Source organism: Serinus canaria, chromosome 1 (assembly GCF_022539315.1).
Source record: "Serinus canaria isolate serCan28SL12 chromosome 1, serCan2020, whole genome shotgun sequence".
In the NCBI taxonomy this organism is placed as follows: Eukaryota; Metazoa; Chordata; class Aves; order Passeriformes; family Fringillidae; genus Serinus; species Serinus canaria.
The window spans coordinates 77,988,029-78,012,461 of record NC_066313.1 but is presented as its reverse complement, the minus strand read 5'-3'; positions in this window follow the sequence as shown (position 1 = coordinate 78,012,461).

The window sequence follows — 24,433 nt, the reverse complement described above, 5'->3', positions numbered from 1 at the left end:
TGGCAGAGAGAATATAATTCTAGTTTGAATTCTCTGTGTGCATGAAGTTATGGAGTCATCCTTATTTTTCTTTTTTTTTTTTTGGAAGGAAAAAACAAACTTAGTCTGAGATGAGGTGCCCAAACTGAAACGTGCTGCAATAGCAGATGAGTGATTATGTAGTGATTTGCAGCATAATGACTTAGGAGAGACTGCATGGTTTATGTTGTTGGCTTGATATCAGTAAACTGTTTTGCATAGTCTCCTATCCTTTTGCCCATTTTAACAAACTTATGCCTTTTTCAACCTCCTTAACTGTAAGTCCTAGATTATTTACCATATATTAAATTAAAGAAAAATAAACAGAGTTCATCTTGGTATTCACAAAGGAAATCAGCAGGAGTTACTGTACTTTTGACTGCAAAGAGGTGCATAAAAATGAATATTTAATAGGATGTCCACTTAGGATACTCTAAACATCATTACTGGCACTCGTCCAGCTAAGAAAAACAGAAGGGGGAGGAAACTACACACTGCTTATTTTAATTAGGTGAAATTATGTGGTTCAATAAAGCATGACAGCCTGCATAATGAAAGAAGAGCCCCATGTTTATGAGAGAATTATTGATGACAAAAATGTTGGCAGCATGCATGTTTTACTGAGACAGTCGAAAACCATTTTATTATCTTTTCATTCATAATTTCCTGCAACATGCTTCAGTATGTAAACTGATAACACGACCGTGTGGTGGAGGAACATTTTACTATTTTTTATAATAATGAACAAAGCCATTTTTCTTCTTCACTTCAGAGCTAAATGTTGTTGACCCTTTCACAAGCTGATGCAGAACATGGCAGAAGCAAACAAAAAAAAGAAAAAGAATATTTGTTTTGAAAAGTATTTATTCTGTGATCTGGGTTAGAACACATTCCTTGGAGGTGGGAGAGAGGGATTTTAAATGTAAGAAATGAAAGCTGGATTCTGATCAACACAATAAAAGGGTAATTTTTGCACTTCATAGAAAATAATTGCCTGGCTGTACTTTAGAACAGAACTAGAATATGTATTCTGCTTGCTGTATTTCAGCAAAATTTGACAGAAAGCTAACAAAATTTTACACGGAAAATAAATGCTATCTTGGAAAATTAACATTTAATTTTTTTTAGAAAAGCAATGTTGTAGCTTCTGTAAGGTTTAGGGAAGCAGCAGAGCAAGAAAAAAGTAAAAGCTAGCACATGAAATGTGTCATAATATGTCAATTTTTTAACAGGAAATTAATAAAAGTCTTTTTGAAAACATGAGCCAGTAAAAAAGAAATAAGAAAAAAATTACCTTTTAAAAAAGAAATATTGTAAAAAACTCAACCAAATTAATATTTTGACTAAAAAAATCTTTGTGTAACATGCCCTTTAACTTAAGAAGAAAAAAAAATATATTTCTGGATAAAACTGGCTTCATTATCCTTATATCTGACATTAAGGTGCAAAAAGCCTATTTATACTTCTGTAAAGAATTCAAACCCTGATCTCAGGCCACACCCAGCAAAACAAGGGACATCTATCCTCTGTCAGTGGACTTGGAGTGGATTAAATATTAGTTCTGTCAAGATTAGCATATGGAGTATGATGTAACAACAAAAATTCTTTTGTTATTGCAAGAAAACTGAAAGAATTGGTTGTTCTCTTGAAATATTTCAGTGTTATTTCATACAGGAATGCATGCACACAGGTGTACCAAGGAAGTGCTCCAATGAACTTTTCACGAAAGATTAACTGAAAAATATGAGAGAGGGTGGGCAGAGGAAAGAGAGAAGATGTTTGTAGCATCGGTTTTCTTTTTAAAATCAGAAGGCAAAGGAAGTGCCATACTCCCAGGTCTGATGCAGGAATTCAGGTGGTCATTTCTTATTGTGGTCAAGATTCAAAGTTACTGGGGCAATACTTTGAAGAAAAGAAATTCTAAATATTTTGCCTGTATGGAGGCAGCTGTAGTAATGGAAAGACAGCTACTTTCTCTGTATCCCAGGCACCATGATATCCAACTGCTCTGATCCTTACATTCTTGTTTTGCTAATGATTTTATTTTATTTTGCTTGAAATTGAATAGTAAAACATACTTCCAAGCAAATATTTGTTAAAGGTATGACATAAGAATGTCTGAAAATATAACTTAGAGGGTAAGGCAGATTAATGAAATTACCATTCACAACAAAATTTTGTCACACCTTCATTTAAGATAAGTGATGTTAAATAAACCATTAGTTAAATTAAGACAGTGATCATCATGACCCATTCGTAGGGGACACGATGTTCACATTCCTGTAAAGATGAAGGAGAGCACCTCAACACATGTCAGGGAGTTCTGCTTTTATTGTGTAGTTGTCTGAATTCCAGCCACCAGCTCACTATTCAGACTGGAAAGGTTTTGGCTAACAAGCCAATGTGATGGCTGTCTTTGCCCATACAAAGCAAGGGAAGAAAACAAGAAAAGGTAGTGAGAAGGCAAACAGCATCACCAGACCTTAAATCCCACCTTGGTCCTGGTGCATGGAGCTGGGACAAACAATGAGAGTAAAAAAGAAGAAAAAGAACATGAGGGGCCCTATCTGCTCCCTTTTGTAGTTAAACTGGTGCATGCCTCTTATATGAACTAGATTTTTGTCTTCTTTTGTCCCTGCAAGCACAGCCAGCCCTCCTCCAGGAAATGAGCTGGGGGTTGGGACTGAGCACAAGTCTCAAGGTGGAGCAGGAAGTTGCTCAGCATAGCACTGCCCCAGCTGCATAGGACTCTCTCTTCTGATCACACCTTTCCTAAAGCAATACTCAGAATACTTGAGGAAAAATATGCTTAGCTCTGGTCCTCTACAGTGACAATTTCACCTGTCTAAGACTGCTTAGTGCATATTAATACACTTGTTACATGGACCAAAATCTTCAGACAAGACATTCTCTTAAAATCATGGTGTTCATTCTTCACTTTTTGATGCTGAGGATCCATGCCTGTCTTTTGGAACTAAACTTATTCTGTATTTCCAGCAGGATACTCAGGCCCAATAAGTATTAAAAGGTTGTTTAAAAGGGTTTTGCCACTGGAGAGTCTTCCCTTAATTTTGTATACAGTATTTAAATCAAAACAAAAAGTCCTGACCTAAGTTGAGTAGCTAAAAGATGTTCTGCCATCATTAATTTTAATCTTATATTTAGCTCCCATAAACAGTGAACTATTGCCAAAGAGAATGGCTAGCATAGCTAATTGGCTTGAGATTTAAAATTATAACAATAATTGTTGTGTACTTCTTTTGATTAGTTTAATTATCCCCATTTCCTCTGAAAGCCTCAACATTAATTCCCATTGACTGTAATGTTAATTACTGGCAGGGGCAGAGATATTCAGATGCTGGCTCATGCTGCAAAGAGAAGTAATTGATAACTTCAGCAGACAGCTCTCTGCTTTAAAGAAATGAGATCTTAGCATCTAATTCTTTTCTTTTTTTTTAATATATGGAGAAAATAAAGAATATGATCACAGAATATTCCTGATAGCAGTGAGAACAATGTTAAAAATGTGTTTTCAAATACTTGGCAGGCCTTTTTTGGGTGGCAGAAGGGGGCACAATTAAAGGAAAATAATTGCAGCCCAGATAATTTCATTTTGACTTGCTACTCCATTACATTCCTTACACCCCGTCACAGGCATTTGTTTCTCATCCTGACCTCAGCACTGACCAGAGAGGCAGAAAAAATCTCGCAGGTTCAGCAGCGCTGCTATTGCTGAATATCCTGCTGTCTCCCAGAGGGAGAGGTGTTCATTTGAGATTTTAGAGAACAAGAGCCTTTTCATAACCTCAATTACCACAAGGTCAATCTGCAACTGAGCATTCAAGTGGCACTTAGATTGCCTGGTAAGCAGCTGTGGCCCAAGAGCGATGCTGAAACCAAGCTAAACTGCCATCAGTGTCTATCTGGTAAAGACAGGAGAGAAAGAGAATCTTTCTGATAATTTGTTTTTTGAGGAACCAGCATTTGAGTCTCAAACAAGTAAAGCCTTGTCAAGATTAAACATTCATTTGTAATTCATAACAAATGTCTCTGTTTCCCTCTATCTTTCAGTCATATAAACATATGTATGCATGTGTATATATGTGTACATATGCATAGCTACATGCACTATATACAAAGCATTTTTCTCAAGGCAACAACTTCTATATATTACAGAATTTTGAAACCATTATGCATGCGTTCTGCTAGCAATGAATTTATATTACATTTTTTTGTGATAAATATATTTATGCTCTGACATGAGATTCATGCATAAGAATTGAAAATTACTGTGAAGGTGATGGCAATCTTTCAATTGATTGAGAATCTTTCAATCCCTTCAACTTTTATTCTTTCAGTAAGGTCTCACTCTAGGTCAAAGTACAGTAGGAAAAACAGAATTACAGTGTGATGAATAAAGCAATTCAACTAGATTGAAACCAATGTTCATCATGGCAATGCCCAAACTGGAATGTTCTAAATCAAAACCTCAAAATGAAACCAAATGGTATAACTTAACACCTATTACATGTCTTGGTAAGGCACTAAATATGTTGTAGTCCCCACAATTTGAATGCTTGTGATGTATTGAACCACACACATTTAAGCAAGAACAATATGCCAACTCCCTTTGATCCTTCTTCAGAACTCTAAGCCCTTGATGACAGTTACTTAAGGCTGACAACATTCTGGAAAAAAACACGAAATATTATTGCACACAGGGATTCTACTATTATTATTATTATTATGTTATTGTTATTGTTATTGTTATTAATATTATTATATTTTGCTTTTTTTTTTTTTTAAAGAAACATTCCAGTACCTCTTTCAAAAATCTAGCTAGAAGATATATTGATAAAACTTTGAATTTTGTCAAGGATTAAGCAAGCAAAAAGATAGTACTTTATACCTTCTGCTGCCTGTACTTCATTTGACCATAACTTTTACTGAAACTCAGCTGAGGTTTATCAGTTTATCTCACTTAACTTTAGTCATCCATAGAGTAGAGATCTGCACCTGTAAAAGTTATGGAGAGCTCTTTTGCAGTTAGTGAAGAAAAATAGGCATAACTATGGGGTGATTCATCTCATGCTGAAGCTGGCATCCAAACCAGGGCAGATTAATCACATTCCAGAAGTTAGGTGAGATGAATCCCAGCTCTAGTGACTTGAATAGTAGTTTTGCCACATAATGTGACTCAGAGCTCACACAGTCATGACTTCAAGTGAGGCGTGAGCAAGGCTCACGCCTGTGAAAGACAGAATGAGAATTTTGTACTACAGATGCTGAAACTGTGGTTTTAGCTTCTTGCAAACAAACAAATATCACATATTAACACATAAAGCATCACTGTTCAAGAAAACAGTCAAAGATTTTGTGAAACTAATACAGAATTAAGACACTCAGAACTCACGCTCACAATTCATGCTCACAACTGCAACCATTCCCACGTTACCTTCAGAATTTCCTAGCTACCTTCTCTTTTTGTATCTGTTAGAGTTTCTCTTATTTGAGACACTTAGTCATTAGTTCCTACCTGAAACAGGTAAATAAAAAATAGACAATAAACCCAGCTTTCTTCCAAAGCCCCGTCTGGCCTGGGACTCACATTGTCAAGTTTTGCTGTCTCATAAGGGGTGTGCATGGCAACCTTCTTAGAGCATGGCTAGTGAAGAGGGGCTAGTGACCCCTCCCCTCAAGAGGTCAGTACATATTTTTCTACTTTTTTCTGCACTTTGGCTGGAAAATAAAAGCTTTTGCTATTCTCTGTTCCTTTGGATAGTCCTTGCACTGGTTTGCTGACTAAGCAGTTCTACAATTTTTTTGGTCCACAGCATAGGAAAGAATGGAAGTTCTTCTACCTCCAGATCTATCAAGCATTTGGTTTGATAAAGCAGTTCTGTGGGAGATTTCCAGCAATTTAAGGACAGTAGTTAATCCTGACCATTTACTTCTGAATTAAATAGACTTTTATAAAACATAAGCACAGTTTATCTTTTTTACAGAAAAGATACAAGGTTTGTTTGGGGTTTTTAAAATAATAGATACAATTCTTGCTTGCAGGAAAGGATTCTGAGTTTTTCACCTCAAATAAACTGAGGTAAACACTGGATGAAATGCCTATATACTAGAGAAATCAGTTTAAGAGTAAAGCATTTGCATCAACACTATCAAATGTATTGGTTTGGGACAGGGATCATGAAAACAGTGATATTTAGACTGCTTTTCATCCATTGTGCTAGATCCCTCTAAGAATTATCAGCTGTGTCCATAAAATATAGCCCTTGGATTTGCCTCTTCTCTTGTTTATATGAGGGTCATTCAAATAACTTCATAATCATGGGTAGTGTTTTTGTGTAATTTTTTTTCAGTTCAAGTTGTTTGTAACAATTCCAAACCTGTAATGTAACTAGACAGTGATATTTATATACCATAAAACTCTGCCTTTATATGGCATATACTGAACTATGGCAGATGATCTCTGGGTTAAATAGGAGGTCAAAGCTTTTTAGGATAGAGCTAGATGTTACTTGAGAAAACACAGCACTAGAAATTATCTATAAAAGCACATATCTATGAAATATGGAGACCAACCACCATGGAATGCTTTGTGCCTATAACATTAAAGACCTTTCAGATCCTCAGTAGATTTACTTTATTTATTTGCTTTTTTTTTTCAATTTCATTTTCACAATTTAAGATATCAGAAAAAACTTCTTGAGTAAATTATTGGCTGATTTATACATTTCAGTCTCTCATTGAGTCTGACACATTTTTTTGCTGTTTTTTATTTGTGCAGTTTTAATATTTCTGGGGGTTTTTGTTTTGTTGTTTTGGTTTTGATTTTTTTTCTTCAGACAGGAATATTGAAAAATATTCTCATTAATTATTTTTCTTAATAACTACTTTGAAATATTTTTTCATTGAAATGAGGAACTTTCTGTCAAAGGTATTCAGCTTTACTAAAAAATAATTAAAAGGGGGTATTTGGCTAACAAATTTTGTCCCAGAAGGCAAAGTACACAGATGATAATTACACCAGCACCTTCTCTACAAATTCAATAAAATGCTTAGCACAGCCCATCTCTGTGCTGAGTTTACTAAAACCAAGAGGAACCCCTGGGCACTGCAGGACACCTGATACCATTTACTGTCGTTTATCATCCTTAGTGTGGAAACTTTGTAAAACCTGGCAAAACACACACGAAAAGAAGAAAAGCCAGATAGGGAACTGATAATTGTCAAGGTCAAAAGGACTGTTATTCTTCATTAAAGCTGTCAGCAAAAATAGCATTTGCAAGCTCACTTCTTTTTGTTTGGCTTTGGTTTTTTAGCTTTACATTTTGACATTTTAAAAGCCCATGTCTAGATTTTCAAGTGAGTTCTTTCCCCATTGGAATTAGAGGTTCAGTTATCAGTGCTGAAGGACAATTATAGGTAGAGACAGTCAGCTGGATCAGTTTACTCAAGTCCTAAGTGACTATTTTTCCATGTTTCCAAAAGTAGGCCATTTTTCCCCCTCCTGATGGAAGTGCACTAGAACCTGAGTCTTAGTTTGTGCTAGGAAAGCACTTGGCACATGCTGGGACCTGAGAAATCTCAGAAAGTTCACGTGGTCTGCAGTGAATTCTTTTTCTGGAATATGCTTAGCAATGTCCATCTTAATGAAAGCAATCGTCCCTGTGAACTTGATTTTTACAGAGACTCCTGAACTTATGATGTATATTTTCTCCTTTTGACTTGCTCTTGTTTAGTTGATGGCTAAACATATCGACTTTGATATTTTCATATCTCTAAAGAAAACACTGCTCATCTACTCACAATTTGCTGTCGCTTTCTGCCCCAAATACAAATAAAAAAGCAAAGAACTTCCTATTGGGCAGTTATAGACAATAGTTTAATGGTCTGTAATCATGAGACTCAGATCTATTCCTTAATTCTCAAAATAATATTCTGATTTAAAGAAATACTCGACAGGGAGATAACCCCTCTAGCAAGTATAATAACCACCAATTTATAAGAACAAAACCAATTGCTGTCAAGGTAGCTCTACTAGTGCCCTGTGGCAGCTGTGTTGAGCCAGTGTGGGTATAATGATTATGGGGACAAAGCACAACAGCAGCATGCCCCTGCTGTCAAGTCACTCTGCATTTAAGCCTGTTTGCACCCACTTCTATATTTATGCTGTAACTTCCTACTTTTCTTCTTTCTAATTATTTTGTATAAACTGAATGAAATTTGAAAGGATGAAATATCCCATCTGAATCTGATGTATATTTTAAGCTGCATGCTACTGCATAGTCCAGTGTTTCAGAGGCAGTCATTCAAATTACCCCAGTGAAAAGAGGGAATTAAATATAATTTCTCATATATGAATGGCAGTTTTGCTCTTACTGCCTTCTTAGGAGATACTGATGGCACCAGAGCTGGCATCTGTTTCTTGCACACAGTGTGGTTTAGCAGGCTTGTTCTGGGAACATCTACTATAGCAAGTACATGGACAAGATAGGAAGATAAATAGTTAGTTTGTAGTTCCTTAAGAACCTTGAGCATAAGGTAATCCATCAAATTTTAAATCACTGGCAAGACTTCTGGATATTCCAAGAAATAAACTTTTTGGATGCTTGGAAAATTTTCATACCAAAGACTTAAGGCCCTTATGTATGCAATAGATAGCAACCAAGTACATGCTGCATCTGAAGTTTGCACTGTGTTTCATAACTAGATAGCTGTGATGTATGGTAAATCCACCTCTCACATCCTCTGACTATCAGCTCCTTGCCCATAAGGTAGGTATAATAACAATGCATTATTTGTGGAATACTCATAGAATCACAGAATTGGAGAATGCACTGAGTTGGAAGGGACCCAAAAGGATCATCAAGTCTGACTCCTGGCCCTGCACAGGACACCCCAAGAGTCACACCATGTGGCCAAGAACATTGTCCAATTGCTTCTTGAACTGTCAGGCTGGTGTTGTGATCACTTCCCTGGGGAACCTGTTCCTGTGATACTAGGAGTGGTTTTTCACCTGTCTTTGAAGGCATAGCTTGAATCTTATTCACCTTCAGGAATAAAGCTCTAGCTATGCTATTTATGTTTTCAATATTTAAAAGAACACAGATTAGAAAAACCCAAGCAAAGAAAAAAAAATACCACCACTTAAAAAAAATTACATTTGAAAATTAAACATTGTTTGTTAATGATTTTTTTATTTCCTGAGGAATGTGACAAAATAGAGAAATAAATAAATATTACTTTTTTCAAGAATTCACAAAATCACAGAAAGAGCTGAGTCAGGAAGGACCCAAAAGGATCATGGACCCCAACTCCTGACCCTGCACAGCACCATCCTTCAGCTCTGTCAGGCTGGTGCTGTGACCACTGCCCTGGGGAGCTGTTCCAACGCTCAGCCACCCCTGGGTGAAAAACACTTTACTGATATCCAGCCTAAACTGCCCCTGACACAACTTCAGGCCATTTCCATGGATTCTGTCACTGGTCATGAGAAAGAACAGTGTCTGCCCCTCCTCTTCCCCCATGAGAGGGGAGCAGACTCATGCAGTGAGGTCTCCCCTCAGTCTTCTCCAGTCTAAACAGAACAAATGCCCTCAGCCACTCCTCATGTGGCTTCTCCTCTTCACCACCTTTGTTGTTGTCTTTTAGACACTCTCTGATAGCTTATTATCTTACATTGTGGCACCCAAAACTGCACAGAATATTCAAGTTGAGACCACCCCTGTGTAGAGCAGCAGAGCAGAGCAGAGCAGGTGCTGTTGTGCCTGATGCCCCCCAGGACACGCTTGGCCCTCCTGGCTGCCAGGGCACTGCTGACTCCTGTTCAACTTCCCATCAACCAGGACCCCCAGGTCCCTTTCCATGGCAAATCTTTCCAGCCTCTCACTCCCCAGTCTGTACTGTACATCCAGGGTTGCCCCAGCCCAGGTGCAGAATCCAGCAGTTTCCCTTGCTGAATTTCATATGGCTGGTGATTGCCTGGCCCTCTAATTTATCAAGGTCTCTCTGTAGGGCTCCCCCGCCTTCAAGGGAGTCGTCAGCTCCTCCCAGCTTTGTATTGTCTGTGGACCTGTTTATAATTCAGTTAACATTCTTGTGGAGATGGGGGAAAAGCAATTGTACAAGTAAATTAATAACTCCAGTTGAAAGCCGGAGTCAAAAAGGATGTTGGACATTGCTATTTAAATAACAATATAAAAATTATGTTCAAACTTTATTTTTTCTAAAATTTTCAAGTTCTTTACAAGTGCTTGTACCACATCTATATCACAAACCCTTTCTAATATCATATACATTTTTTTTTCCAAAAAATGTGTATATTTACACTCACTAAATAAAGACACCACCTCTTTTTTTCTGGCACAGTTAATTCTACCAGGTTACCCAACATAAGCTATGCAGTCAAATTAAATCCTTGCTACCCGAGGGATGACATCTAAGCCGGAGTAAGTACCATTATAATTTAACTAGCAAGTGTGGTTTTTTAATTGTCTAGTACCAACTCTTTCCCACCTGATTAAGGTACAAGAGCCACAGTGTGTTTTGTTTATTTTCATGAGGTGACATAGTAGTGATTTGTTCAAATTGCAACATCCCAGAGCTATCTTGAGAGTGTCTATGTGGCCCTTGGTAATTTTTGCAATTGCTTTTGTTTGTCCCATTTGTTTAACTTCAATTGCAATTTTTCCTCCAGGAGTTGTCACTTTTCCAATGAATAGCCAGGACTAAGGTTTTACTTCATCTGTGTTTTGGAAATTGGTGGAAGCTTTACAATATGCAAGCAGACTAAGCAGTTGGTTACAGTACATTGGTTAGGTGCTTGCTAATTCTTGTTTTCTGGAGTGGTTTCAATGTAGCCATCTTAGCATTTTTGTGAACAGTATAAAAAGCAGGAAAAAAACCCAACACTATATATCTGTATGTATATAGATATGTAGAACTTACTGTGGAAACTAAGTAATAGGATAAAAATAATAATAAAAATTATTATTAATAATGATAGTAACAAAAATAATGATGAAAAAAGTATTAATGAGAACAGTCTAATGATATCCAGATTAGAATAATGTGCAGAAATACAGTATAACTCAAAAGTAGTTTTCAGTCCTTGAACTCTCTCTAAATCTTTTTCTTCAGCAAGTCTAAAAGGGAAAAGAAACAATTCTCCTCCATTCTAGCTTCTTGATATCTTACCTCATGGTAAAAAAGGAATGACTAAGAATTTAACTTACTTGAATTGAATATATTTCTGGGCTTGTACATGTATATTTGAGACAAACAAAAGTATTTTTTTGTTTCCACTGACAAAAAAGCAAAATAGAAGTTCACTGGTATCTTATCATACTTTGCAGTCTCTAGGGAACAGAAAATGAAATATGTTTCATAGGACCATTCAAAGCATCAAATCAAAAGATCTTTCTTTACTCCATTGTATTTCTATACTTCATTCCATTTTAGAAATAAAAAATAAAGAAGTTCAAAAGTCAAAATTTCAGGAATTTATAGCTACTGAATATTCTATTTTTCTGCTTTACAATAAAATTATTCTATGACAACACAAAGTGCTATGTTCCTAGAAATCTAAGTTGTAGCATTAAACCTCAACTTTGTGCAAGGGCAAGTAGTTATGCAGTGTTCAAGGTGATGACAAGTACTCTCTATTTCCTGATAAACATTTCCTTTGGAACCAACTGTTTTCTTTCTTTTTTCTATTATTTGTTTCTTTATTCATCCTTTTTTTCCAAGGTAGGTTTGGAGGTTTATGCACATTGCTTCTTTATTCTGGAGTATATAGTTTAAAGTATCATAAACCAGAATGTAGAGTCTGACACACTAATACTGCCATAGGGTGTATTCTTAGAAGGGACACTTTCACCACAGAAAGATTAGGAAAGCATTTGTTTACAGTAAAATAACTGTTGTTTTACTCTGTTGGACTGAGAAGAGCAAGAGTTAAATTATCTGTGTAGAAACTGGATGATTTGTTGCTAGGAAGTCCTTGGGTCAGGCTCCTCATCGAGGGGAGCTGCAGCAACTTGTCTCATATACAGTAATGACTCTGGAGCAACTATTTTATTGCCTGGAAGAGTGAACAATGAGGCCTCTGGGAACCAACTCAACCTGGCCTTAGCTCACTAACAGAGCTGAAAACAGCTTAATTTAGTGCAATCATAATTTGCATGATTTTTCTTCTGCAACTTCTATTATGTAAAATTCTCCTGTGAAAGAGCTAGCAAAAACCCCACTGGACAGTGCAAGAAGAGAAATAGAGGGCATATCTAATTTTCTTGAAGTTTTAGAAGCAATCAATTTAATGTTAAAGAAAATGTGGTTTTTCTTAGTTGTTCCTATTGCTGCAAAAATTCTAGAACCCAATCAAAAAAAAGATTTTAAATGAAATCTAGAATGACTGAGAGACCCATGTGACAGCTTTAATTAATACTGCAGTCTTTTTCCACTACTTACTCATGTTTCTTAAAACTGTACAATTTGTGATTTTCCTGCCAGATCAGTTCTAATCTATAGCTCAGATTTGTTTGGTTATCACTATGAAAAAAGCTGTCTACTTCAACAGCCTTAGAAACAAGGTGCCATGACACAACAAACCTCCGCCATCCATAAGATTTTAAGAACAGTGCCCACATTTCAGGGAGATAAATATTATGTAGGGATAGGTGTAATGGCAAAAAAAAAAAAAAGTTTTGCTAATCATGAACAGTGAATTACCTTTCTTAATAATTGGACATGTTTCTGGTGTAGTAAATTAATACAAATGGGTAAGTAAGCAGCTATAAGGAGGTCCCAAATTAGTATGAAGGATATCAACTATTTATGCAACTATATTTTTCCTATTAAGCTAAAAACCACCTAGACCATGTGGCCACATTTCAGATTAATTTATAGAGGTGTAAATCTCAGATAACACTGTTGTAAATCTAGAGTAATTCCAGTGAGCACAATGAACTTACTCACAGCTTGCATTAGTGTAATTGGAATTGGAATACGGTCTGTATTGCAATAAGGCACCAAGTATGTGGCAAAATTCATTTTGCTGGAGAAAAGCCTCTTAAGTTTTCCACTGAAATTTACTTCAGAGGCCAAATAAGTGTAGAGCTGTCTGCCTAATCCCAGGATGGACTAAATAAATTTATACTGCCCTCTTTTCACAGAGCTGTTCATTGTTAATGGCAAATTCACTTGTGTGTGCTTCTAGGAGACTGCCTAATTCATACACCGTTTAAAACAGAACCACTGCTGATAGCTGTAATTAGTTACATAGCAACCCTTTCTCCTGCTGCTGCAAGAGTGAGGCTGCTAGTCCAACTTCTACAGCAGGCATGCACCAATTAGTAAAGCCTGAATCCAGTCCAGGATACCGAAATGAAAGGGAAACAGCTGAGAAACTGAGTTTACTTCTTTTTTTTTTTTTTTTTTTTTTTTTTTTTGTCTTGGAGGTATTACATTTGCAATTGTTTGCAAAGATAATCTGCAAAAGAATAGTTTTATCTCATTTTGGTCCTTCTAGATTGTGCTGTAATACACTTTCTGTTTCATGACACCACAGTTATTGGAAAACGCTCAATGATAAAATAATGGTCTGGTGCAGGACACTAATTTGGAAACATTTATCAAATCCAGTGGCCTGCTTTATTTTTTCTAATCTTCAAAAGATTTATTCTCAAACAGAAGAAAAAAATTCTGAGATCTTAGTAGGTAGGTGTTCACAAGATTAGAAATCTAATCAATGTTGGATTTTTTCCTTCTTTCTATGACTATAGAGGTAATTAGCTTGACAGCTGGAGAGGGATAACATCAAGTATTCACATCTTTTTCTCAAGCAAAAAATCTCTTTTCTTCAGTAAGGAAACATTTCATTTTGCTGACCCTTTGAGTTGCTTTCTATTCACTTGCTAAATTCTACATGGATTTTCCAAGTATTTGATATATATTTTGCATCCATCTACAGTTTAGTGCTCTGTATTTTGCAAAGTTAATTTTCAGTGTTTTTTCCAAGTGATTACTAGGAAATGAAATTTATAAATCAAAAATTAAACTAAGGTTTTTAGGCTACATTTCTGACTTCATTTGCTAAATATTTTCACACCACTTTTGCCACAAAACCTAGCCAATACAATTTTTGCACATGAATTCCAACTATTTTGAAAAGCCTAGTGAACAAGTTTTTCTGAATAAAGCTTCTCCATTTTATATAATCAAATACTCTTGCATTTGATCCTAGAATTAGCAAGGGATGGATGCTTTGAAGTTTTTCAGAGGGACCTTATGCACTCGTAAGGTGCCTATATCAGGCACCTAACTCAGATGCCTGCAGTCTCCCCATGGTCCTTAGTAGTTAATGAACCTTAAAGCTACACAACCAAACTAGATGATTCTGAAATAATCCCTCCAGAATCATGTGTAGGATGGGCAATTGGTCCTCAGAAAGGCTGCTTTGCTTTGCTTATTTACTACTAGCATGTTGCATTATTTTCTACTATAAATCTAATGCAGCTCTCTCCCCCACTTAAGTTTATCTGAAAAATCCAATTTTACTTTATAAAATACAAGTTTCTCTGGGAAAACCTAATACAAGTGATGCAATGTATGGAGATGAAGATTACTGTGTCTAATTCACAATGTATCAAGGTCTGAGAAGAAAGTTTTCAATGAACAGAGACAATATGCTTGTGGTAAAATGCGTGTCCATCTGTGAATTTTGTAAACCCCCATGGGACTTCCCTGTCATCAGTAAATCAGAAGAAGGAAATTAGCATGGTTTCACTCAGCTGTGGGTCTTTTGCTTGCTTTGTTTTTTTAAGATTATCCTTTACCTGTTGTAACTCTTAAAATTCCAGAGATTTAAAACTAAGTTTAAAAGAATGCTACTGAGCAGACCCATGTGTGTTGTGTGGGATGTGCATGAAGGCATTACTCGTGAAAAGCACTTGAAAGGTCTTTTGCCAGTGCAGTTTATAACTGAGCTAGCACATTTCTGTGTACTTCTTGCTTGAAAACAAGGTAAGTGTTATCCCAGTGAACACAGTGACTGCACAAACCAGATCCCCCTTCCTCTATCTCCACTCTCCCTCTCAGCCCTCCCAAAGAAACCCACAACTAAAACCAAAACAAACAATCCACTTTCATGTACCAAAACCTGGAATCCTAAAACCATCATTACAAAAAGGTGGTATATTTCCTGAAGGCCAGGCAGCTGACATTGGGGTCACTCTCTTTAATCATGTGAAGAGTGGGGAGTGGCTCCCACCTGGAGAGAAAGAGGAAATAGCATTCCTGTCATCCCAGACTGTTTAAGCATGTTGCTGATACAGCAATGCTATTGACAAGCAGCAGCTGTGGAGGGGGCTCCTGTTATTCCTGCATTTCCACTTGCAAAGAATTCCTCTAAGACAGTGATGTGATTTTATGGAACGAAAAATATGATAAAAATGGGTTGATCTTGCTTAACATATGAAAGAACTGTCCTTTACATAGCAAGCATTTTCTTTCTAAATTAGGTAAATCATTGTGTTTCCTCTTTACAGATGAAAAAAAAGAAAGTTTCCTACAGAAAGAACCAGATTTTGAAATGCACTAGCTACCTGGAAGTTCTTTAGGAAAGGCAAACAACTACCCTTGCACTCACAAAAGCCTTTAGCCTGTATGGAGAAATGTGGCAATGACAAAGAAATTATATCTCTAATAGGAAATAAAGAAAAAACTGAAAAAGACTGATAGATAAAACTATATAGAATGCATGCTGAAGTTGATGAATGGCAGACCACAGACAATTATAAAAGATCAGGTACAGATAAATTCAGTTCAATCAAAAAATTAAAAACTTGCTGCATTGATGAGAACAGTACAAGAGCCTAAAGAGACTAAAATAGACGGAAAAAACCCCCTGAATTTCCTGAGAATCAAACTCTGAGAGAATCCAACACCATAGATGGCAAAGGAGAAGCTGTCATGGCTTGCTGTCAGGGAAATTGCTTTTGTTTTTTTTTTTATTGTGTTTCCTGCTTTATTTTTGTGCTTTCATTTCAAGGGCAGAAAATGAGGGGGGAAAAAGTTAGATTCAAGATCGTTTGGGGGATTTTGTGCCTCTTGTTAATAAACTTTTTGTTGATGCTTCACCTTATTCTATATTTTGGACAGCTCTTAGAAACTTTACTCTTCCAGAAATTTTATCTAATACCCATTTACAAATTCTGAATGTTAGTAGAGATCTTGTTTACATTATTAGATCAGTGTTAAAAGATGCAAGAAAGAAATACACACCCAGTCGAGATAGTCTCCAAGAATACTTAGCTGCTAAAAGTTAGATTCAATGTTCAATGTACAACCAGTAGCTTTCCCAACATCCTATTCAAATTGGGTGGCTTTCCACAAATCTATACCTTGTATTCAAAAAAATTGAAACACAGGAGAAACTCTTCAAGAAAGATTTTTAAATGGTTAAATTAAATTTTCTCATTTGACTTGGCTTCATTTTAGTGTTCTTCTTGTTTTCCTATGCAAAGTAAAAATGTTAGATCAAGGGTAGCCTGAAAATTTTACATAAGATATTCAGGCAAGGCTTTCCTCTGAAACCACATCATTAAGAAAGATAAGACTGATCAGAATGGGTTTAGGAGCAGTGAGTAAAAACATTTGTTTAATTAAAAATAGACTCTCAACACTCCTCAATTAAAAAAACAAAGTAAACTGAGCATTCAGAGTTATATTCATATGAAGTTACATGTAACTCATACAAATGTTTTTTAAAGAAAGTTTCAGACAAATTTAGTAACAAATAATGCCAAAAGTCATGTGTAGGATGAAAAACGTGTTATAGATATGAAAAAAAGGGGCACTAATGGCTTTTCCATGAGAATTAAGATATTTCCAGAGATAATATGTGGTAGGAACAGCTAATGGTTTATTTATGAGCACATTATAAATATATGTCCTTTTTATATAGTGCTTTCTTATTCACCTCCACTGATTTTTTTTATAAGGCTATGTGTATTTATTCTTTTTTAAAGAAATATAAACAAGCTGGTAAAAAGATAACCTTATTCTAACAGCAACATCTTGAGTGGGGGTGGGAAACAACCCCAACCTCCTCTGTGCACAGTCAGCATGAGTCCATGAGGACAAATGGTTTTACTTATTCACACACTAGTAAAATCCTCCCTGCAGAGCCAGGTTTAGCAGGGTCTAATTTTTGTGTTTTATTTTGGTTTCCCACAGATGTTGAAGATGCTAGAATGAGAAGGGCCTTTCCTACTGGGAATTTTAGACAGGCTTTTTTTCTGTAAACTGTAGTATTAAAACATAAAAGAGAGCAAGCTGGCTTGGAATATTTACAGGAAAAAAAAAGCAAGAGAAAAAAAGCTTTTTGTCTAAAAAAGGCCAATTAGTTGGTTAGTCTTAATGGTACATAGTTATATCAGTGTCAATTCCATACACTTTTTCCTCACTTTCTTTTTCATTTATGTGGATAAAATCAGCCAACAACTTGGAGATGTTTGCATGTTCAGCTCACTTCAGATTCCTCAAATGTAGCTGTCTGTGTCTGAGCCTTTAATGACCACCTCCCTCTGTATTAAAGGAAGATAAAAGGACTAATGAAGAGTATTACACTTTAGGGCCACCTTCAATATTTACTTTAGGACATGAGTAATCTTACTGTATAAGTCTCGTGTTTTTTGACATGTAACTGCCAGGAGTGCAGGTGACTTGCTAAGGCGTGGATATCTGCATTCTAACTTCTGGGTTTGATACGAGAAATCCTGCCCTTGACATTCACCTTCTGGTCACAAAGAATGACTTGCCTCAATCCATAAAGACAATTCAGGCAGATGAAAAGGAAAGAAAGCAAAATGGGAAGGCAGTACTAGACCAATTCAAAGGAAGGCAATATCCATCAAAGCAGAGATGGTCACAGAGATGTCTCTCCGAGTCACCAAAATATATCAACTATCTAACACGGAAAAGAAGCAATCAAAGCAGTCTTCACAGGAGCACACACAGTAAAAGAAGAAACAACTGGAAATTGTATCAGATAATAGTAGACAGATGCTTTTACAAGAACTGCAAACAAAGCAAACCTATGATCCCATCTCTGCCAGGGTGCTAATGAAAAAAAAAAAATAGAGGAAAATGTGAAAAATAATGGAAAAATAGTTAAGATTTTTAAAAATTCCCAAATCTCCTAAAATTTGAAAGCTTCCATGACATACCTAAGAAATGATGAGATGCATTCCAGCAGCCTGAGAAAATTGACAAATTTAGTTGCTGAAGTGTTCTCCATCTTATTTGAAGAGTCATGGAAGCCAGATGATCTCCTCAGTTACCAGAGAAAAGGAAACATCATATTGATTTTTAAAAAGGGGGCCCTGGTAACTAACTACCATTCAGGTTCACCTCAGTATCTGACAAGACCTTCCAGGAATTTATGCTGAAACATGTAGAAGACAGGGAGGTGATGAGAGACAGACAACAAACATGTCTTCATCAAGGGCAAATCATGCCCGACTAAGCTAGTGGCCTTGTCTGAAAGGATGACTGTATCAGTGGACAAAGGAAGAGCTGTTAACTTCATCTCTCTGGAGGTCTGTAAAGCCTCTGCTATGGTCCCACATTACATTCTTACCTCTAAATAGGAGAGGCACAGATTTGAGGTATGGACTGTTAAGATGAATAAGGTATTTGATGGATGGTCATGTCCAAAAAGTTGCAGTTAATGACTCTAGGAAAGCATTGATGAGTTCTGTCTCTCAGGAATATATTCATGGACCAAGGATAGACTGGGACCAGGAATGATTAACATTTTCACCAGTGACATAGACAGGGAGACTGAATTCACCCCTTGCATATTTGTTCATGACACCAAGTTGTGTGGGGCAGTCAGTTTGCTAGAGAGAAGGAATAAATCCAGAGGGATCTTGTCAGGCTTGGGAACTGGGTCCATGGAAACCTCGTGAAGTTTGACAAGACCAAATGTAAAGTGCTACACCTGGGTCAGGGCAATATTAATACAGTCAGGGGATTTGAGAGGCGTTTTGCCCTGTGGAGCAAAACCTGGGGGTACTGGTGGAATAAAAATTGGACATGAGCTATCAAGCTATACTTATAACCCAGAAAGCCAAATATATTCTGTCTACATGAAAAGAAGGGTGGCCAGTAGGTTAAGTGAGATGATTTATTCTTGTTTCATGAGAACCCCTCTGGAGTACTGTGTCCAGCTCTGAGGTCATCAGTACAAGATAATGGAAGACAGATGCTTTTTCTTTTTTTTCATGGATCTGATTGAGTGGACACTAAAAAGGGCCTTGAAAATCATGGGGGCTTTTTATGCAGAAAGACAGAGAGTCAGAGGTTGTTCTGCCTGGAAAAAAAAAAGGTTTCATGGAGGCCTTCAGTGTATAAGGGGACTTGTAAGAAAACTGGAGACTTCTTACCAAGAAATTTGGGGACAATGGGCAATGGATTTAAACTGAAGGAGAACAGATTTGACATAAAAAAGAGGCATTTTTTACATTAAGGGTGGAAATAAAGTAGAAGTGGTTGCCCAGAGAATTCGTGGATGCTCCATCCCTGGAAGTGTTCTAGGCCAGGTTGGATGGGGTCTCCAGTGGAAGATGTTCTTGCCCATGACAAAAAGTTGGACTATATGATTTTTGAAAGGTCCTTGCCAACCCCCAAAGTTCTATAATTCTATGAAAACTACTGGGGTTGAAAGTTTCAGTTTGAAAAAGAACTACTCCATAGTTCCTATTAATGTAGTTCCTTTTCTATAAATTCTCTAAGCTATTGGAAATAAAGTTCATTTTTTATTTTCTTCATATCCAAAAATATAATTCTCAGAAATTTTTAGAGCTAAATCAGACATTTTCTTTCTTACAGTCTCCTCTAACTGGTTTCAGAATCACTTCATATTTGTTTCTTCTTTAAGGTCTCAAGTAATAGTATTTAGTTTTGTAAGTATTTAGAGTGTCTACAAGATTCAGACATTATCAACTGTTACAGAAATGTGATTAAGTATAGGAATCAGAATAGAAATAATAGTAAGGGGAAAGAAATGTTAAAATATAGATGTATCACATTCTGCTGTTTAATTGTTTTTACACCAACATCTGAAAAGTGAGTTCAATTTTCTAGTTTACTGTGGGAATACAAAATCAATTCAATGATAAAAATAATTGTAAACACACAGAGATAGGGGTGGGGTTTTTTGCTTTTGTAATATTATAGAAGTAAAAATCAGCTGAAATTTGGTGATATGTGTTTAGTTCATTATTTTCAAATAATTAGCGCTACAAAATATGTGGATTATAAGGAGGGGCTGGGTTTCGATGGTGGAACCAAGCAAGACAGGAAAACCACAATCATACTATGAAAAACAAACAAATAAAGAGGTCTTCAGCTTTACACTGAGGGTATCAAAAGTAAAGTTTGATTTGAAAAAAGGGTATACATCAAAGAAACAGAGCTTCAGATGTAGTTCTGCTTTCCCTGGGTCAAACCCAGGTCCTGCAACAGAAGGAAAAATTAAAAGCCATCTCAGTTGGAATTAATTGTGGGGAAAAGTAAAGCAACATGAAGAGCTTGGACTTTCATTGGCTTTGAAAACAGTTAGAAAAACCTTTACTTCCCATGTTCTTTTCACAATTGTGCTTATTACCACAGCAGACCTTCAGCAACAGAGCTCACTCTGCAAAATTAAGACAGTTGCTTGTCCGTGGTCAGAAAAGCATCAATGAGCACAGCTGAGCTAATCAGGCACATCTTAACATTTGAGCAAGAGCAAAGAATTTGTTCCAAGTCCTGAATCTGGTTTGATGATTCACAGATATATCAATTACATCCAGATGACAGAATTTTACCACAATCTAAACTTCATTGAGATTTCTGAGTTTTTTTTTTTTAATTTTCTACTTGAACACAGTGACAGTTTCTCAGTTTTAGTTCAGTGATATTCAATAAAATGCATCTCTGTTGAACTGCTTGTCTCTTGTTGCTTCCTGTTAAGACTATACTGGGTGAATCGCTGCTTTGGCTAATGAACAAAACATATTTTTAATTTTTTCTGCTTGAGCTGTACAAATTGTTTATATTTATTGTTTTCATTTAAAAAAATATGTATTTTACTTTGTTAAAAATGAAAAAAAAATCTGTTTTTTTAGAGAGAAACTAAACCAAAGTATATGAAACCCTAGACTTAGATAGACTGTGGATTTGCTTTAGATCCTGGAATACCTTTATTTAGAAATATTGTTGTGTTTTTCCCCTGTAACTAAGAAGTCCCTTCAAATTCATACTTGGCATTTTCATAGATAACACCTTGGCTGCCAGCTTCTAATGTGTTCTGGCTGAAATTTAATTTTTTCCTCTTGGAACTACTTTTTAAGAGTATAGTGTTGCATATAAGTAAAGTCTCATAGAATAAGGGCCTTGTTACCCTTGTAAAATCATGGCTCAGGCCTGCTGCTTAGGCTAAGTAGAAGGGATCTATTGGAGAGTGACTCAGCTGGGATAGGCAGGGGTAGAGAGACATGAGAGATGTGAGAGTTGTGAGAGACGTGCTGTGTGATTGCCACGTGTCCACATCGTGGTGTGTAGGGGTTGGTTGACTTGGGCTTGTTGTGCCTTAAAACTCTGTAAACTGGTAACTGGCTAACTGCTTAAAAAGGGCTGGTTTTTGCAATCAAGGGCTCTCCTTTGCACTGCCTGGGGACTCTGAGTCACTCTGCATTGCCACAGTATAGTCATTCAGCTATTACTAAAGCAGAGAAAACAAATGAATCTGTAATCTGCAGATGAAGAGAGGTGATGTGACAGTTGTGTTCCAGCATTAATTTACTTTACTAATATAGAGACAGAGACTACAGTCAAACACCAATAGAGAAAAATAACTCTTCTTTACTTGTGAAATTTACCCATATAATTTTAGATCAGAATAAAGTGTGGTACAAGGCATAGAATACAATCTCTATTTGTCCACACAAAAATGCTGGGGGTGATACTAGACATTAAAAGATGTTTCATAGGATGTCATTGGGTTTGATGCGTACTTCAGTGGCCATACTATTGGATGAGACAATCACTGCTGGAGTCTAATTTGTGAATTTAATGCCTTCTTCTCCACTTTTAAAATATGTTTTTCCCTTTTTTAAAATTTTCTTTGCAGACATTTATTGAAATTATTTCAGTATCTTTTCATAACAAATTTATTATTAAAGGAACAGGCAATTTTTTTTTTAATTGTAACAAGAAAATTTGGGGCTTCTGTTTTCAGCTTTTCACACTTTCAGTGGGTCAGCTTACTTTTTTGATTTCTCATTATTTAAGAAATCAGCAATATAAAAGAGTAGTCTCTGCTTATCTATGTCAACGGATATCTATTCACTCTTTCAGGTATTATATTTTTTCTTTCATATGAAAAACAGTCTTAGCATTTTCTTAACTGTCTTATTTCACATCATCAGCTCTGGAAGCGACTCCTTCCTCAACTTCTTTTTGCTCTGCTTCCAGTGTATTTTTTTAACATAGCTCTGTGAACTTCAAGGCTACTATTTCTAAAATTCAAGGTATCTTATTTGTATTTCATGTATTTCTCTCTTAGTTTTACTGCAGAGAGTTGAAAATTAGCCCAAGAGAGATGGCACAATGTTCTATATTTATGCAGTTATTAAATGAAAAAAAATCAAATCTAAACTATGATTTTTTTTCTTTTTTCTTAGGATATTCCATACTACTTCAAATAATTTTAGCCGTTATTATTAAAATAGAGAATATGTGAAAAAGCAAGAAGACTATATTATGATAAATGTTAATTAGTGCAAAAAATTATAACTAGAACAAGGCATATTTTCTAAGAAATAATTTTCCCTTTCCTTTTAGTTATGAAAAAAAAAAAACATTTCTGTACTGGCACAATCATTTCAGCTTCAACACACTTTAGTCTATAGTAAACTATATGGAAATTGTCAGCTTTAGGCCAGTGCAAACACTTTTCAAAATCAGCATAGCTGTTTTGATGTCTTTTTTTTCTTATTTTTATCTGTTTCATTGTACCATACTTTCATTTTTTATGGGTACAATTTCAATTTTCACTCTTCCAAGTATTTATATTTTGTAAAGATTAATCTATTATCCTTATTAAAACAGAATTATCTTTCTGAAAGTCGAATGTCACCTGAAGTCAAAAATACAGAGTCACAGTTGCCTGCCTTGAGTTAAATTTTCCCATTCTACTGATCTCTACCTTCCTCCAGTTCCTTCCTCTATAAATATGAGTAGATCTTTCCTTACTTTTTCTCATGTTTAAATCTTTATCCTAAGAAAATAATTTAATTTAAATTTAATAATTAATAAAATTATTTCAATTTGATTCATGGATATTGATATTGGTTAAATACATATATTGACTGATATGGTGACTGATTTGTTGATACAGAATTCAAATGATCATTCAGGAAGTAATTTCCTATAAAATCCTTGTGAAGGAACTAAATCTTTCATTTTTTTTAATCACTTACCAACATGTTGATGCAGCATAATGTAGAAAATATACTAGAAACCTGTCATGAGAACAGCTTAACAACCAACAGCAACAGAAATAGTCTCATAGTATCTAATAAAAAAAAAAGTTTGAAGACAATTGGGGTATGAAGAATGTATAGAAGAAATTTAATCCCCTTTTTTTTTTTTTTTTTTTTTTTGTATATGTATGTGTGTGTGTGTGCGCTTTTGGAGGAAAGAGCAAGGTTTGATTCATAGCACAATACGGAAAAGGAAAGTGTTCACCCTGCAGGTGAGAACACTTTGAAAAACTGCTCCTTATAGATACACGGAAACATCCCAGGTTTGAGGGTAAAACCTGATCAAGCACACTTTCTTGAATGGAATTGAATATCACTTCATATTCTCCATTAGTATATTTTCATGTTTCACTGTTTGATTAACAGTTACAGAATCATGAATACACACAATAATGTGCTCACAGCTCATTTGTGTTAAATCATTAGTGAATTTAAATGCACATCTCTTTAAAGTTTATACACCTATGATGATTTATAATCTGAAGATCTGATCTGATTTTCATAATTAAGTCTTTAAAAGAATGAGAGTATTTGCACGCATTGTAGTGGAAAATACTATTCCTGGCACCATTTAACATCTTTGTTTGTGGCATGGACGGTGGGAAGAAGTGCCCCCCAGCACTGATGACTCCAAGCTGTGTGGGGCTCTCTGAAGGGACACACTGGAGGGACAGAACACTATCTGGAGAGACCTTGAGAGGCTTGAGAGGTGGGCCTGTGTGAACCTCATGAGTTTTAACAAGGCCAGGTGCAAGGTCCTACTTGTGGGTCAGGGCAATCCCAGACACGGATACAGGCTGAGTGGAGGA